This window comes from Lichenostomus cassidix, chromosome 4, assembly GCF_008360975.1.
Source record: "Lichenostomus cassidix isolate B80296 chromosome 4, HeHo_3.0, whole genome shotgun sequence".
NCBI lineage: Eukaryota > Metazoa > Chordata > Aves > Passeriformes > Meliphagidae > Lichenostomus > Lichenostomus cassidix.
The window spans coordinates 3,685,694-3,701,534 of record NC_139484.1 but is presented as its reverse complement, the minus strand read 5'-3'; the positions used below and the strand labels follow the sequence as shown (position 1 = coordinate 3,701,534).

At 40.1% G+C, this 15,841-nt stretch overlaps 1 long non-coding RNA gene across 1 annotated transcript; it reads right to left on the bottom strand.

The window, feature by feature from the left end:
• Positions 1–1,607: 1,607 nt before the first annotated feature.
• Positions 1,608–14,689, bottom strand: LOC146437714 (uncharacterized). The gene is made up of 4 exons (XR_014851955.1): positions 14,497–14,689; positions 14,281–14,405; positions 5,508–5,694; positions 1,608–1,649 (listed from the first exon to the last, which is right to left on the bottom strand). It is a non-coding gene; the product is annotated as an uncharacterized LOC146437714 (long non-coding RNA).
• Between the last annotated feature and the right edge of the window lie 1,152 nt (positions 14,690–15,841).

Here is a 15,841-nt window from a genome sequence, read left to right as displayed (position 1 = left end):
TACAAAGTTTTACTGTATATATACACATATATAACCTCCAAAAAAATAAAATAAACAGAATTTGCCTGTGGATACAAAATTTGTGCAACTGCCTTAAAAGACACAATGTAAGAGCAAGGGGCACTAGCAGAAAAAACCAAAATCACAAGTGCACCACTTTTCCCCTTATTATTTATTGTCACACAGGAGATGCCTTTCTTGCTGTTGGACATTCCATTTTATTCACACCACTTCCATCATAATTGTTCAGCAATGAAGAGCAAAGGGTTTTACTGTACATCACTACTGGGATTTTTTTACCAAAATATCTCTTAACCGAGCCTAGAGGTATTTCTCTCTCTCAAATCTTATTCTATCTGTTCTTCCCACATAAGATACGTGGGTGGAAATTATATCTCTTCTATAGAAGAGTATTCAGTGTTATTAACTGCTTTTTCGTTAGAGAAAGGAATGTCAGAGTCATGCACTCTCAAATAATAGTGTGTATGTGCAAAGTACACATCCCTTACACTGGTCATTTACTGAGAGTATTGCACTTACAGTTATAATAGTCTATTTTTCCTTCTTCCATGGGTAATGGTGCATGGAATGAGTGTCTGAATCTTGAAATGGAGCTATAGACCACTGATCTTTAAAAAAGTTTCCAGCAGCACAAAAAGGTACAGGGAGAGCAATTGTTTGCAGTGCCTTCCTTACGGGGGAGAAGTCATCAGCTGAGTTTCAGTGCAAGTCAAAAGCTTCAAGTTACAGCTTTAAAACAAAAAAAAAAAAAAAAAAAATCCAAAAAAAGGAGAGGAGGGAGGAACACCAAAAAATGCACCATCACACAGAAACACAGCAAAATGCAAAGAACATATCACTTTATCAGAGAAAGGTTTCTATGAACAATTTTTTCTGTCTATTATGTTGCTGATTCTTAATACAGGACAGACTGTCCTAGCTGGTTGATTACAGTCCCACATTTACGTTAACAATGTATTCAATCTACTATTGAACAGTTGTCCCTGTCTCTGAGGGAGAGGGGACTGCTCTCTCCCCCTCTCTGTTGAGGTTTTTTCTGTATACGAGCAAAAATGTAGAATATTTGCTGGACCCCTTCCAGTTTCAGTCCACACTGTTATAAACTGAAAAAAGAACATGACCAGGACTGGGAATTAGCTACACCTGCAATTATCACTACCTTAGAGCACGTGTTGTTATTTGAATTCTACACTGTTAATATCTGAGATGTGTTACATTTGCATTAATTCTAGATGCCTTTCTAGATTAATCTTATTGACCTTGATGCAATATTAAGTCCCTGAATGGGCTCCTGTCAAAGTGACACATCTCACACCAAGTAGAAGCATTACAAATGCAGATGATTACAAGAAAAGACTGAACTGTCATGAGCTCAAACACTGGGCAATAAGAGCTAGAAAAGGGAATTGGAATGCAAGCAGCTCTCTAAAGTATGATTTTCCCCTTCCCCATTCTTACTGTTGAAAATGGTTTTAAGAAGGGATTAATAGCACACGATAAATGAAGCACATGGTAAATTAAACACACAATAGATGAAGCTTTATTTCCACAGAGTGTACACACAACCTACACACAGAAGTCATGACTCACCTGCTGCTGTCTTCCTGGGAAACCTTTGTCCTGGGTGCCTAGAAATGGGACAGCAACAGCAACTTCTCATCAGTTCAGTTCATTGGCAGTGATCCCTCCCTTCCATCCTAAATGTCACAGCTACCACCTGCAGTCCAGTCACCTACTCACAAACAAGCTGGGAAGCTGGTGCTTGGGAAAGCCTCTGAAAAGTAGCTCTTCAACAACAAAACCTGATGGATCCTGCCCTAGAGTTAAAAATACAGGCAGCTGACCATTCAGGTGACCAGGATGCAAAGAATAAGATAAACCTGAGGCAAGGGCCAGCAGAACAATAAGCAAGCTCTCCCAACATTGTACAAAAGTGTGACACTCATCACCTCCTGAAGATGCTTCTCACACATGAAGGCACAAATTTTCATTGGAATCACCAGCAGACTGCAATTGATGTGGTCCCAAGCTTATTAAGCACAGGCTATTAGCTCACTTCTGCCTGCAAAGACAGAGAGAGCCCAAGTTACATCGCTGGGCATAATTATTCTGAAAAGTTGCTTTTTTCCTTAAATTTTCTCTCTTTTAAAGACATGTATTGCCTTCATCCTTGAAAGGTGGGCCTTAACCAGCAGGAATCTGCACAACTCCACACAGCCCAAATTCTAGCAAAGTGATTTTAAATATATCTTGATTTTATGGGTCATCCTCAGAAAGAGAGGAAATCCTGTTTTTCTGCAGGAAAGTGTCCTGTTGGGAAGGTGGGAGAGAGCCATATGTTGCTTTATTGTGATGGTGTTTAGCATGGTGGAGCAGGAAATGGTGCTGATCACACAAACAGGCTATTCAGCCAGGAACTGGCACCTACCACACCCCACAGAAAATTAGCCAAGTGAAGCGAGATCGCAGGGTCTGCTTACAGTTCTTTGGGTGAATATTTTTTGTGTTTATTGCACTGGACCAAGTTCAGCTTCTACAGGAGGAATGTGACAGATTTCACCTGACAGCCAAGTCTAATTTTATTTTCCATAAAAAATGACCAAAGACAAAAGTGCACATGTCTAGGTACTCCAGTGATGTGCCATATGGAGGCCTAGATAAAGGGTTTTTTCGGTTGTTAGAGCTCCCCACAATAACCAGGCATGGCCTGAATCCTGAGTAACTGGAGCAGAGAGGACAGATCTGAGGGCTTTTCAGGAATGGTGAATTAAGATAATGTCCCTTTTGTTGTTTGGACTACCAAGTGCAGAGCAAAAAGTAGTTAAAATTGATCAGACATCAGCACTGCTGGCAGACACATCAGCACCAAACAATAAACACTTTAGTGGTGAAATTCAGTTCCTTATTCCAGCATTTCTTGTTGACACTGTAAAAGGAATGTTATCATTAGAAGAACTGCTTATTAACATTAACTTCATGACCCTCCAAGATAGTCTCCCCTGGCCTGTCCTGATGGGACTTAAGAATACTCTTATACATTTGAGCAAAGAGTATTTGTGTAGTGATGCAGCAAGAATTGCTCAATAGAAAATGATCACTCTTGGAGTCCACACAATCAGATTTCTACTAATGTTCAAGACATTATTGCAATGCTCTTTTTAGTTGCATTGACTACTTTGACTTTCTTGCTGAAACAGAAGCAAAACAAAAAAAGAAGGCATCTGACATAAGTATTTGAAAGCTTCTCTGATTTTCCAACTAATGAAAAACCAAACTTCTTTCTACAACCTTTTCCTCACTTCAGACAACCAGAGCTACAAGAGTACTATATGCATTAAATTATAGAAGGCATATAAGGTTAAAAAGGCATCCAAGACTAATACATTAATCTTAGAATTACTATATCCTGCAGTACTTTGAGTGCAGTTTTAATTACAATGAAACTGGATGGATTGAGTCCAGTATATCCAGTAAGCCCATATGAACACCAAATAAATAAAAACACCTGTCACGTTCCACTGAGGGAAACTACGAATTCCTTTTAGATGGTCAGGAATGAAGCAAAGTCAGCCAAGACAGACTTTGTATCAGAAACCGTTCATTGATAATAAGAAAAACAAAAGAAGGAAACAAAAGAAGGGAGTAACTGCCCCACTAAAGAGGGCTGGGAAAGACAGAAAAGAAGGAGAGAAAATTGAAAAGGTGTGGGGGGAGAGGAGAGGAGAGGAGAGAGGAGAGGAGAGGAGAGGAGGGAGAGAGGAGAGGAGAGGAGAGGAGAGGAGAGAGGAGAGAGGAGAGAGGAGAGAGGAGAGAGGAGAGAGGAGAGAGGAGAGAGGAGAGAGGAGAGGAGAGGAGAGGAGAGGAGAGGAGAGGAGAGGAGAGGAGAGGAGAGGAGAGGAGAGGAGAGGAGAGGAGAGGAGAGGAGAGGCACACAGCCGCACACGCGGTGAGGGGCGACACGCAGGAGACACAGGACCCTGGACAGCGTCACGGAGGGGAGCAGCGGCGGAGGCAGGTCGGGCTGGATGCAGGTGGACAGGGCAGGAGGCGCAGGCAGGGACGGGCAGGACACAGGTTGGGTCGGACAGCATCCCACCAAGTGCTTGGCGAGAGGGGCGGACACGAGGGCGAGCGAGGGCAAGGGCCAAGAGGCAGGCTGGAGCCAGGGCACAAAATAAAAGCCAAAAACAAGCAAAAGACACCCAAAAACAAGCAAAAAAGCAAGGAAGCCAGTGGATGAGCCCAAAGTTCGTGACACAGTTTGTTTTTACACCGCCTGGCCCCTCCCCATGTCCGCCTGCTGACTTTGGCCCAGTCCAGCCTTCTCGTTGTTCAGTGGTGTAAACCTTGGCCCCTCTGGTTGGAGGAGCATCTCTGGGCTGCACAATGTCCTCTGCGAGGTGTTGCCAGGCTAATTCCCCCAAAGACAAGGCTTCTTTCCCCCATCTTCTAGCTGCCTCCTTTCTGGCAGTGGCACACGTGCACCCTCCTCCCCACACGCCTCTGACAACCAGTGCTGAGACAAAGATCAGAACTGAAAAGGCTCCTCACGACACCTCACATGTGCACATTCAGTGGTCTGCAGGTAGCTGCCATAAGAGCTCTGGGAACACCTTGTGTTGCAATTAGTTACTTACAAGTTATGGAGCACAACAAATTACTGATATGTTCTCTGATATGTCCTGCAAATAACAGCTATGACTGTTCTGGAAGAACACAGAAAATCCCTCATGTGCTTATACTGATGGCTGGCATGAGGGAGATCCTCAAGTAGAGGAAAGCCTGTCATCATGGAATGTAAACTGAACTCTCCATCTCAGATCTGAAGATGACACCTGGAGTCTTTAATAAACTGCTGAAGACAGTATTCAAAGAAATAAGACTTTGTCTATTTAAAACAAACAAACAAAAAGTCTGAAGAGCTTAGGATTGTTTGAACTAAAAATAAAAATAAAGTTCATTTTTAGAAGTCAATAATTTGTTTCAAATACACCAACATCTTTTTTGCAGTGAAGTATCTCTTGGTTTCTGCAGAAGTATTCACAAATAATTTCCAAAATGTACAGCACCTGTTTTACTAATCACAAACACAGATGCTCTATCACAGTAAAACTCGACTCAATGTTTTTCTCAGCAGAGAAAGTCCATGAATGCTCCACAATTTCAACTACCAAAGTAACCCCTACATCCTCCAAATTAAACTCCTGGTAAAAAAACGAGCTAGTCAGGTATGTTGTTTGGGCAGGAATTTACAAACCACGTGGGCATCCAGAGAATGACACAACCTGACTGAAGCTGACTCCAAAATAGCCTGACAGTGACAGGCTTTACTAAAGCACTCTGCTTCCTTTTGGTTTCCATTCCTCTTCGTCTGGCATTTGGAAAGGCAGAAAACTGAGACCTATTTCCATCAGCAGCACACACTGTGTTTTCCAGAAACTGTGCACAAATCCTGAGAGACAGCAATAAAAATGGGTTCTAAGTACCTTAGATGAGTTTCCAAAGTACATGCAGGATTTTTAGCTGCATGATTCCCATCTATCTTAACTGCTTCATTGCTGCTTCCAGGAATAGACACACCATGTCAAATGTGTTCTCTGAGTTTGCCAGCATTCACATCACCACATGCCATCATTTTTCAATCATGGATACCTCTGCATTCAGGCACTTAAGCTGTGGAGAACAAACATTCTGATTATCATAAGACCCAGCTAAAGCTTTGAACTGCACTTCACCTTCTCCCACCAGCCTTCCCCATGCTGAGTGGTATTTTGCATCATTAACATTGCAACTGATTGCTGCGAAGTTATCAGTTCAGTAGAAAGAACTGAACTCATTGCGCCCAGGAATGAGCAGGAGAGTACACTGCTCCTTTCCTAGTGTTTTGTTAAAATTGTAATTGAATAGTAATTAGGAACAAAAAACCCCATCAATTTGCTGCGAAGATACAGAATACTGATATATTTAATTAAAAAAAAAAAGGTAAATATGATTAAGTGACTGTCAAACAGAACAAAAAAATCATGGGAATACACATGCTCACACAAGATAATGATCTTGCCCAGACAGATCCAAATTCTACAAGTGTTTGTTGAAAAGCTACACTGAAATCATTTAAAACTGAGGTGGTGAGGAGCACCAGCACCCATCTCTCATCCCAGAGCCGACGGCAGGCATAAATACACCACTGTGTGCATGGAAGAGCAGATGTCCAGCTTTTCCATAAAAAGAGACTGCTCAGAGTTCTCCACTCTGGTTCCACAACATTAGAAAAAAACAAAAAAAAAAAAAAACAGCCCGCCTGGAGACAGGTAGGACAGAAGGAATAAGGAGCTTGCTAAATGTTAGCACACAAATCTTGCAAATAGATGCAATGTGAGATTATTCCAAGCACTAAGACTTTCTCAAAGACTTAGCACTTCACTGGCAGAACACAGACAATCTCCCCACTTAGTTAACAGGAAACTTGTGGCTAGCACAGGTCTTTCCCGTGAGAATTTTTCTTGTGTTTTATAAACAAAGATAAAGTTTGGATGTTATTAAAAACAGTGTCTCAAGATTTGGACAGTTCAGGCCTGGCCAATCAGGCCTAGGGGGAGGTTTCTGACTGACCAATCTGGGTGACCTCTCAAAAATCTATATATATGGAATCAAATAATAAAAAGCTCTCTTTTCTATGCCACACTGAGAATCCGGGTCTTTTTCTCTGCTAGCGGCTCAACAGCGACAGAAACTGAGTTTAAAGGCAGCAGGAAGCTCCTGTGTTGCACCTTGTTGAGAGTGCTTCTGAGGAAACTCCATTTGTGCAAATCAATTAAATTTTTTTAAAAAGGAAAAAGCCATCTAGTATCCATAAACACTTGATAGAGTTATGCTCAATGAAATCTTTATTTTATTCCAAATCAAACTCACAAGAAATCAGCTGTCCAATTCTCCCCTTTCAGGACTCACATCAAAGCTTACATCTTTTGGGTGAAAGATGTTGGGATCCCACTCAGAGCTCTTTCACAATGGTCTTTAAATAAGGCAGAAAGGTCAACCCAGAAAAACGCAAAGCTCTACTATCCTAGACTCCATGAATTATCCTACTCTATTGTTAGCAATTTTGTGACTGAGTAAATGTTGAGTTTGCTGGAAAGGATAATAAAACAGATTGGCTGCACAGTGTTTCTAAGAGTCTAATCTCTTATAGCAAATAGCAAAATAGCAAAAATTAAAACCACCAAACTTTTAAACCACCAAAAACTGCTGAATCTTTCACTTGAATTTTTCCTAGTCCTTCAGCAAGAAAAATTAAACTGATAATTTCATTTGCGAGAGATAACAGGCTCTAGGGAGCAACATCCATAGCAGTGAAACAGTCAAACCACTTTCCAAGAGCCTTCCTGGTTATCTCAGCAAAGGCCATCAAAGGCAAAGAGCCCTTTTAACTTGTCATCCAGATTAGATGTATAAATATACAGACAGTTACAGATGGTTAAATCAAGTGTATCCAAAAATTACCTCAATTGTGCTCACTATAAGGCTTTTCCTTCACAGTTAATTCACTTAAAGTAAAACAAACAGATTCCAGAAATTAATTTCAGTTACGAATTCAGTGATGACTTGTTTAAAGAGAAAAAAAAAATCTTTGCAAATTTTGCAAGAGCTTGAATAACCATATGTGGCAGGATATTCCCCCTCCCCTCCTTCTCCCACATGGCTGGTGCATAAGATAACTCAGGCTGGGTCAAAAGCCCATCAAGGGGTTATCTCTTGGTGCCCAAGAGTCTGGAGCATCCAACCCAGAATCCACATATTGGTATGGAGAGTCTGGAGCATCCAACCCAGAATCCACATCTTGGTATGGAGAGCAGATGTGGAAAGAGATGTAAAGAATGAGTACATGACTGAAAGACACACTATAAAAGACACACAAAATATCACAGAGGCAGAAGTCTCCTACACACACTCTGGAAATGTGCAAGGGCTTCTCCCTAGAGTCTGGATGCAGGCTCTGCTGGTTACTTTCTTGGGGATTGAGTGGAAAGATTCCAAGGTATACTTCAGCACCAAATTGGCTGGGTAAGATACATTGGTTCCTGAGTTATATTATTTCTTGCTAGCTGCAATAATTGGTACATTTTCTCTCTACTAGTAGTTTCCTTCATTTTATTTTATTCTGTGCAGTATGTAGTTTTTTCCCAAGTCTTATGTCTGTTATTTTCTGTGTCTAATAAATGATAATTTATGTCATATTAGACCTAATTGGCCATAATTAAAGAACAAGACCAGGTCCTGGGGTGCTGGCCACCCCAATAAGAGCTACTGCCTGCTGCCAAAGGCCTAGGCAAAAGGCAGAGATTTATCTAAGCTCCTGTCTCCATTCATAACACCATAGTGTGTATAATCCCAAGTAATTCATTTTATTTAAAACGTGCTTCATTGCATACTTATACAATACTGGACCAGGAAGCATCACATCATGAAAGATAATAAACCCTCATGTTATGAACAGAGACAGGAGTTTTTATAAGTCTCTGCTTTTTGCCTAGGCCTTTGGCAGCTGGCAGGAGCTTGTCAGGGTGGCCAGCACCCCAAGACCCAGTTTTGTTCACAAGTTCCTTCATAATGGCTGATTAGGTCTAATACAAAATGTATTATCGTTTACTAGACACAAGAAATAAGAGATGTAAGGATTTGGGATAAACTGTATACTACACAGGAATAAAAGAAAATAAATTAATAGTAGATAAAATGCACTTATTAAAAAGTGCAAAGGTACCTATTATTCCAGCTAGCAAGAAACAGTACAACCTAGGATTCCATGTATATTTTACCAAGCCAACTGGTTGGTGGAAGCACACATGGGTGATCCTTTCCCTCAATTCCCAGGGAAGGTAACCTCAGAATCTGCATCCAAACTCCGGGGAGAAGTCCTGCATATTTCAAGGTAGGTGTAGAAAACTTCTGCCTCTGTGATAATTCGTGTGTCTTTTGTAGGGTAAAAAGTCATGTATTTTTGGTCACCAATGTTTGTTTCCTTTCTTCTCTTTCCAAATCAGTTTTCCCACACCAAGGTGTTGACTCTTGGTTGGAGCTCAGACTTTGGGGCACCAAGAAATGACCCCTTGCTGGGCCCTTTTTGACCCCCTGCTAGCTTTTCCATATGCCAGCCATCTGTGAGGGACAGGGGAGTGGGGGATGTCCTGCCACACCTCACCAACAGGAGCATTAAAAACATATTGTGTCCCAAAGAAATGCTTCCCATTTTACTGATCTTTGGTTGACATCTGTAATGAGTTCATCCACACTAGACAGAATCTATAGACACCCTTATTCCTGGGGCCAAGGCACCCTTAGATCAGCCCACAAAACTATTTTCACCGCCTCGTCAAAACTTTATTCATCATTTTTAATATTAGTTAACATTTATCCTTTTCATTCAGTGACCATGGACAATTCGTTCCAGCAATGGAAAATTGCTTTCCTCACTGTGTTGGCCAGTCCTGCTAAGCATGCAATATTTTTAAAGGGCTTTTTCTCAGGACAAAATGCTGTAAGATATATTTATCCCTGACTAATCCATTTCTCTTACTCTAAGATTAAGGAATTAAGAGACAGCTACAGCTGCTGTCCTTATCAAATTAATTACTATAAATTGGCAGGCAGTAAAGAAAATCCAGTTCCAGGAAGCACCTAGCTCACTGCTTCAAAAATCAGGCAAAAAGCATATTAAATATATCACTGTAAGGTAATGCTCAGCAAACAAAGGATGTTACACAAAAAGTAATTGCCCTCCATACTGCTATTCTTAGGCTGTCCACGCTCCAGTTGCAGAACTGTACATGCTCTTTATGCTTAGTTTCCAACTGGTACAAATTATGTCCAGTTACAGGCAAAGTAACAAAATGTAAATAAATAGTTATGCTTTTATAGGATACATCTACAAAACATGAATGTGCCAAAACAATCAAAAATACAGACATTTGCTACAGACTATAGAATTTGGGCACAAAATTACACATTCTCTTGCTAAGTATGATTGCTCTTCATAAATGTAGGAAAGTTAAAATTTATAAGTGATGCTAATATTTTATCACAACATTGTGCTAGTGCTTCAGAAGCCTTCTATAACATTTTTGCTCTAATGAGACAAGAACCAACAGTGTTCATCTTACAAATGCTTTGATATGCTTGCTCAGTGACATTCTTTTGGGAGAGTTCACCACATAAAAAAGGAAATATTATTTCAAACCATTCAAATGCAATTTTAGGTCAGTTCAACATAGCTATAGTGTCGCTGTTGAGCAGCTAGCAGAGTAATGAATGCATCGGTTCTCAGTGGCAAGAAGGAATGACCTTTATTGTTTTGATTTCATCACATATATAGAGTTCTCAAAAGTCACCCAGATTGGTCAGTCAGAAGCCTTCCCCCAGGCCTGATTGGCCAGGCTATAGAATTATTTCAAGTCCTCATATCAATAGCTGCTAAAAAGCTGTCCTGGTCCTCTGATGACAATTTTGACTGGAAGATGGTGTGAAGTGCTTTAACAGCATTAGAAGGGCTAAAAACCTACAAATACTTTCCTCCTGCTTATGAGATACACAAGTGCATGTTTGTCTCTGATACACAGGAGTACAATAATTTCTGTGCAGGATCAGAAATGAAAGGCATGAAAGAGAATCTCTGTGTTTTGATATATGTGCATTGGCAGTGAAGAATATTAAATATCATGAATAATAAAAGATTCCTAATTAATTCTTCAATATATGCTAAAACAAATGTGACAAAATATTTTCCTGTTTTTGCTTTTTATTCAGTGTTTTCAAGGAAAATAATTTTGAAATTAAATTTTTTAATGCCAGTCTGGCAACCAAATTATGACACAAACCAAATACAGTTTTTAGAAGCTGTATGCTTTGCAAAATATAATGTAAAACCTACCAAAAACTTGGTCTTTATAGGAAGTCACAGGGCATTCTTCTGGAACTGCTACTGAAATGATGGAGAAACACACACAGACTCTAATCTTGACTTGGATACCATATTTTTCTGGCAAACAAGAAGTATGTCAGAGTTTCAAACTTTTGAGTTTCAAATTATTGGAATAATACACAGGGAAAATTGGGCTTTGGAAGCACAGATTATTCAGAAACCTCAACAGCTAAAATAGCTAAAATGTGATCTTTAATGCGATCATTAACACCTGTAAATAGGACTACTTCCAATTTAAAAAAAAAAAAAATCAGTAAAAGAATTCTTAGAAGAAACATGGGAGGGAAATATCAAACATTCATTTAAGAGGTAGATTCAAGTCAACCAAACAAAGGGAGGTAAAATTTCTGATTTTCATTTGATGTCTGCATGGGAACCTGCTGTATGCTAGGCAATATGGCTGAAACTCAAAATACCCTCCAGCTACAGAAGTACTAGATGAAGAAATTTCATTCAGACATGATTCTCATGCACTGGGTGATTCTGCTGGGCTTCCTTGCTATTCCCTCTCATTTCCCCTCCACTCCACATCCCCTCCTTGTAGTTCCTGTTTCGTTAGGCACAGGTTCATCACACAGGTCATAGCTGGCCTTGCAAAAGCCAAGATGTGAGGACAAAGAGAATTTCCTAATGAGAGCTAATGTGAGCTCTGAGGTGGGAGAGAAGTGCTGTTTTCTTTGTGACCTTTTGTCTTCTGCAGCCTAAAAGACGGATAAGTCACACAGTGACTGTCCTGAGACTGAACCAGGAAAGGTACTTTTGACAGAACAAGTCATTGTCAGCTCTCATTTCAAAAACTGAATCTCAAGAAAGACGGATTTGGCTTTTATGAGAAATGTCATTCTATTGCAACTAAATTTATTTTCAGAGGCTCCATAAACTGGCTGAGCAAAACCTTAACTCCATTAACTTTTTCAGATACACTCTAAAAACTGTATTTCATGGAACAGCTACTAAACCCAGACTTATTGCCCATATATCATCTCCTGAAAAGGAATCCATTCTGACACGGTTTATTGAACATAACTTAATAATAAACCCAGACTGTCCAGACTGTGCATGGGATGCTCAGCTGTAGTGGTGCAGGATTCCCATTGCACTATCAGATTAGGGTCTGGAATGACAGATTCAATTGCCTGCTTGTGGAGATTAAGGGACTGCAGGTCTTATTTTTTTGTAAAACTATTAAATGTTTGGCGTACCCTTTCCAGCAAGTCTCACCAAAGACATTCTACACTGCCATTAGCTAAAAGGAAGCGGCTGTCATATAAATCAGTTCATGCTTTAAAAACTTTAAATGCAGCATCTTATTCTCCAGAGTATGGAAATTCGTTATCATACTCATAGATTATGGGAGAGCAGCAGCCTTGAGGCATGTTCTTCAGTGACCCTTGTTTTTCTAAACCCAGGGAATTTCTCACATATCAGCCAACAGAGCAAAAAAACATATCTGAATGTCAATCATTCCTGGCCCATGTGGTCTTTCTCACTCAAGCATCTTAACTCTAAAGTGATTGGTCTTTTCCCTCTGGAGTCAGGCTGACTGATACAGCAGCTCTCTCAGTTGTGATATTAACATTTCAAGTCAAGCCTCAGTTCACATCTCCAGCTGAGAGACAAGATGCAAGACCTTAGGCCTGCAAGCACTGCAGGGAAGTTTATTTTGATTCTCAAAATCTCTAGTGTTTTACAGATTGGAAGTCTTAGTAACCAAGAGGCCACAAGTTAAAATTCCTCTCATAGAACACAGAAATACAGTGTTGAGATTTGAAATCGACACGGCTGCTCTGTCTGGGATAGAGTGCTGAAACCTTGCTGCTTTGTGGAAGAACCCTAGCAAGCACATTTCAATGACAGGTCCCAAACCTGACCAAAAAAAATCCACTTCTCTCACGTGCTGCTCCCAGCTGCTTGCCCCAGCAGCTCTCACAGCAAAGCACATTCCTCCACAGAGAGATGAGGCTGAGTGTTGACTACCCATGGGCCAAGCCTGTGGATATGAGCCTCAGGATTGGTGGCTTTCTTTTTCCTGTTTTTCTGAGGAACTGCATCAATCTGTGGCAGCAGCTGAAGCAAACAAAACCCCAGGGTTTTGGGTTATGTTCCTTGGTAACCCTTCTAGCTGACAGTGGCAGCTGCAAGATGTGGCTTAACTGAGTGGGTCAGAGTTCTGCCATGGAAAAAATCACAACATATTTGGACTACTCTTTTCCACAGGTGGTTTCAAAATTATAGTTTTATCTTGAACAGGTTCCCAAAAACAGGCGTGTTCTTGAAATAGCTAAACCATCTTTACAGTGTTTCTACTTTCTCAGAATATAGAGAGCATATGAAAGAAGCCTTCTGTTTTCACAAACACACAGATGGGTCTTCTGCTTTCACTCTAGCTTTTTTAAATGCTTTCAATACTGAAGAAGTTATCCAGGAATCCAAGACAAACAATCAAAATAACTTTTCCACTGCATAATCTCTGCAAATGTGAGGAGTTATGAAAAGTAAAGGGTAGTCAGAAATACAAGAAACAAAAGCTAAGAACACTTGTAATTTGCTCCATTTTTCTTTAGGAAAGAGAAGGAACAATATTTAGGTTCTCTCCCCTCTCTTCTCTACCAAGTACAATTTTAACTTTCCAAATTTTCAAGTGGTAGGGCCAAAGCTGTAAAACCAGTTGTCTCAAAAGTTTCAAATTGAAAAAATTGCGAAGAAATGCTCTATATTGCACACACCAAAAAAGTGTCTTTCTATTTTAAATCATGTGAAATAGAGACTACTCCAATAGTTGACAGAGCCACAGAGTTGTTTAGCTGTAGATATTTACAGTGTTCTTTGAATCAGAGAGACAATGTAGCCATACTCAGAGATAATTGTGGAAGATTGGAAAAAAGGAGTAGTTACCACTGTTGGTAATGTTCTGGGAACGTGGAAGAAAAACAGCACAACAAACTATTCTGAAAATTTCTAGTACTGAAATTCAAATCCCAATAAATAATCTTATTATTACTACAACACTTTAAAGCTATAGCATTTAGCATTCAAATTTCATTTTACAAGTACAGTTTGACATCACCGAACATTAAGTCCCTAGTTAGAAATATACCATTTAAAATCCATACTTTTAAAGAAACTTACTGAAAGAACTAATAGATACAAGAAAATAAAATATTTTAAATAGATTAAATTAATAGAAAATAAAATGCAATGCCATTCTAACTAACCAGGTGTAAAAAGCACACAGCAACACTTCACTCGGATAAGTGTTTTATTATTTGATTTCTGCTCACCTGTTATAAATGTCCATATAGGAAGGAAAGCTTCCTCATCACATTTTCTATGGGACAGGAAACCTCTTAAAGAGAGGAAAGGTAAGATCAAACACCTCTTCTTTCCCTCACACTCCTCCCAGTACCTGGAAGTGTGAATTAACATCCTGTTACACAGTCGGGAAACACATATAAGTAAAAATAAAATCATACAGTGTTGGCAGGAAACAGGCTCACCTGGGTTTAAATTCTGTCACCCAATGTAAAACATATTAGACAGATTTTGGCTTCACTGCTGTCAGTGGAAATGTTCCCGTGAATGTCAAAATGGACAGAATTAATTTAATGTGATTCACTCTGGTCACTGATGTCTAGAGAGGCAAAGAGAAACTGCTCTATTAAAGAAAGAAATAAGTTTTATATTATTCTATAAAACACAACCATAGTTGTGGTTTCTCACATAGATGCTGAACAAAAGAGAACTAGCTTCAAATACAATCCACACCCTTATTTATTTATATCTTACTGAAAAAGTTCACTTTGGGAGCTAAAATGTACCACACTTGCCCTCAGTTGCTCAGCGGATTTTTTCCTTGCAATTCTTTGACACACAGATATCAAAGCACTGTGAATCATAAAAAGAGACAAAGAGAAAATCATCTTTAAAACACAAGTGCATGAGGATATTAAAAGAGTGACATGAATCTGCTTATAACCTATAAAGGAACAGAAAGATATTGTTGAATAATGTCTTATTTCTCAGATCCGCAGGCTATTGTATACCATCCTGAGATTAGCCCAAAGAAAACAGATATGCACTTTAAAATTATGGTTTCTTTTTCTCAACACAAGCAATCCTTGAAGAAAAAATTTACCATAAAAATGCAAAGTCTGAAAACTGTAAAAAGCCAATGGAAGGAGGACTGTACCTTAGTTGATTCTACTTGTAACTGAAGTGCTTAGTGTCAGGGTCAAAAACTCAGTTTTCAGAAGGGCTGTTCTCCAATTGACAACCCAGCCTAATGGCAAATGTCAGCAGCAACCCAACATTCTTCCATCCCACTGATGTTACTCTGCCATCCTCCTATGCCAAGACCACCCAAATTAAAGCTTGTGGCATGGCATCTCTGAACCACACAGTGTGGGAACAATTAACAACTACTGCAAATGTGGCTCCTGTGCAAGGACAACCTCCCTGACCACTGGGATCATCCAGGTCCCCAGCCATGGGAAGAAGCAATACAGGGAGATCACTGGGGCCAGCATCACCCAGCACCACTCATGTCTTACACACCCAAATGGGTTCATCCCAACCCCACCAATGGAGTGCCCACTCTGGCCATTTCCCACACTTAGGCATCCCCAGAATTTGCCCTTTTCCCACTCTCCTCCCTCTGGGAAGCACCAGGCAGCACTTGCTCATCTAAATACTTTGGTACCAGCTCACCAGGCAAGGAAAGGCAGGTGCACAGCTTTTCACATCCAGGGCTTAAGGACCAGAGAGAGAGGCTATTAATATTTTATGCTGTGGCAGGAACAGAGCTGTGCAGATATGGTTTGATTACATCATTAAATCAACCCA